Source organism: Apium graveolens, chromosome 3 (genome assembly GCF_009905375.1).
Source record: "Apium graveolens cultivar Ventura chromosome 3, ASM990537v1, whole genome shotgun sequence".
NCBI lineage: Eukaryota > Viridiplantae > Streptophyta > Magnoliopsida > Apiales > Apiaceae > Apium > Apium graveolens.
Genome location: NC_133649.1, coordinates 271,816,711 through 271,819,252, shown reverse-complemented (window position 1 = coordinate 271,819,252; position 2,542 = coordinate 271,816,711). Strand labels below are relative to the sequence as shown.

Here is a 2,542-nt window from a genome sequence, read left to right as displayed (position 1 = left end):
GGCTTTTTCTCACCTACTTTCTTCTTCTTGGAAGGGTTCTTCTTCCTTTTCTTAGGATTGGAACCTTCACCAATTAGAAGAACAGAACTCTTCTTAGGGGGGAAAATTCGATTCCGCAGTCTTCAACATGTTGTGGAGTTCAGGCAGGCTGACATTCAGCTTATTCATGTGAAAGTTCACAACAAACTGCTAGAACAAACTCGAAAGTGATTGCAAGATGATAAGTGGATTTTATATCCACTTGGAATGCTTTATTACAAGCTTAAATTGGTGTTTTGGACTCAAGTTATTGGTATTTTGATGTGTTTTATGTTATTGCATTTCAGGTATCAGTTAAATGAAGAAAAGAGCTTTTAAAGGAAATATAATGAAAAGTGATCAGAATTGGAAGCCAAGGCCATTGTCAAGTTGTAGAGAATCTCGTTAGCTTCGCGTGGGCAGTTGAATCGCCTAATTTTGACGAGTAGAACTCAAGTTATGGCCAAAACAAGATTCATTAGAAATTTTCCCAGTCAATAGCTGAGCGCCCGCTCAGCTCTGAGCTGAGCGGCCGCCCAAGAGCTGAGCGCCCGCTCAGGAGAGCTGAGCGGCCGCTCAGGGCGCGGCTGGTCGCTGATTTCGCTGAAAATTCCTTTTTTGAGTGGAATTTGACGATTTTAAGGGTCCAGGTCCACTAGGGGCGTATATATACTTAAAAAAAGGGTTTTCATCATCCGGGAAGATTAGAATACCAAGGAGAAGACCTAGAAGCACAGAACAACTCCGAAAAAGAGGATCTTGTTTTCAACTTGTGATTCTTTGAATAAGTTGTAACTTTGGATGCTCATTTTCGATCTTGTTGAACCAAGATCTTGTTTATTCGTACTTTAATTATTATTCAATTTATTAAGACCTTGTTTTATACCATGCTTTCATACGAACCCATTGTGACGATGAGTTCTATTATGGGCTAATCATTATCATGGGGTTCTAGCGGATTTACTTATGGATTTCAATAAATAATTGTTTCGATATCTTGGTGTGTGGTGATTGATTGATATCCTAGTATTGGTTGTGCTTATTCGTCTTATATGCGTAGCTAACATATAAGATAGCATGTTAATCTCTATTGAAGCGACAATGAATATAGAGGTTTAGAACTTGCCATGCTAGCATAGGTTCATGATGTGTATGCATGATTCGTAGGTAACTCTAACCGTTTTACTTGCCCTGTGTAATCAAGATATATAACTTGTGCTTAAACCGTTATGTTGTCAAATTCTATAGACATGTAGGGTCTTAATATAATTGGTGCATATTCAGCTTCTATCTCTTTTGCGGATGTCTGGTAGAATGGTACTCGTGCAATGAAAGTTGGCGTTTATCAGTTTCGTGTTAGCTGATTAGTGTCATCACCATCACATGCTAAGGTTAAGAACGAAAAGGCTATTGAATGAAGTATTTAATGAAGTTAGAATCCCATATTTGTCATATATAGTAATTCAACCTCAATTCTCTTAGTTAATATTATTTAGTATAATCTCTTAGTTTAATCAAAACCCAATTTGTTATTTGTCTTAGCATTGAGCGATAACAATACATTGTTGCATAGGTGCATAAATTGAACTTAACCTAAACCAGTCTCTGTGGGAACGAATCTGATTTATATCTTATACTACTTGCGAACGCGTATACTTGCGTGAATATTAGCGCGTGTTTTCGCCCTAACAAGTTTTTGGCGCCGCTGCCGGGGACTCGGTGTTAATTTTTAGTTCATGTGCTTGTCATCAGTGGTCGTTAAAGTACACTGACTCGGATTCTTTTACTTTCACGGTTTATTTGTTTATGTTTCAGGTACTCATTACAATGGGAGATCCAGCAGCACGAACGAGAGCCTTAATGGATTTTTCTTAACCCAAGATCAATGACATTCAATCTAGCATTGTCCGGCCAGCTATCACAGCTAATACCATTGAGATCAAGCCTGGCATAATTCAATGGGTACAGACTTCAGTTCAGTTTGGGCGTTCTTTAACGGAAGATCCCAATACATACATTAGGGATTTCATAGAGATCTGCGACACCTTCAGGTTCAACAGTGTTTCTGAAGATGCTGTAAAGCTGAGACTATTCCCATTCTCTTTGAGGGACAAGGCTAAGAGCTGGTTACACTCTCTACCAGCTGGTTCGATTACTACTTGGGAAGATCTTGCTCAGAAGTTTCTTACTAAATTCTTCCCTATGGCAAAGACAGCTGCAATCAGGAATGCTCTTACTCAATTTGCGCAGCAATCAGGAGAATCTTCATATGAAGCTTGGGAGCGCTACAAGGAGATGCTTAGGAAGTGTCATCACCATGGAATGCCTGATTGGATGATCATCAATTATTTCTACAATGGGTTGGGAGCACAGTCCAGACCCATGCTCGATGCAGCAGCAGGTGGAGCATTATGGGCAAAGAGCTATGAGGAAGCTTATGATCTAATTGAACTGATGGATGCTAACGAATATCAGTATCCAACCCAGAGATGTCCACAGGCCAAGGTAGCAGGAGTTCTTGAAG

General features: G+C 39.7%; 1 non-coding gene across 1 annotated transcript; it reads right to left on the bottom strand.

The window, feature by feature from the left end:
• Positions 1 to 2,235: 2,235 nt before the first annotated feature.
• LOC141715372 (small nucleolar RNA R71) lies at positions 2,236 to 2,342 on the bottom strand. The gene has a single exon (XR_012572137.1). It is a non-coding gene; the product is annotated as a small nucleolar RNA R71 (small nucleolar RNA).
• Positions 2,343 to 2,542: the final 200 nt, after the last annotated feature.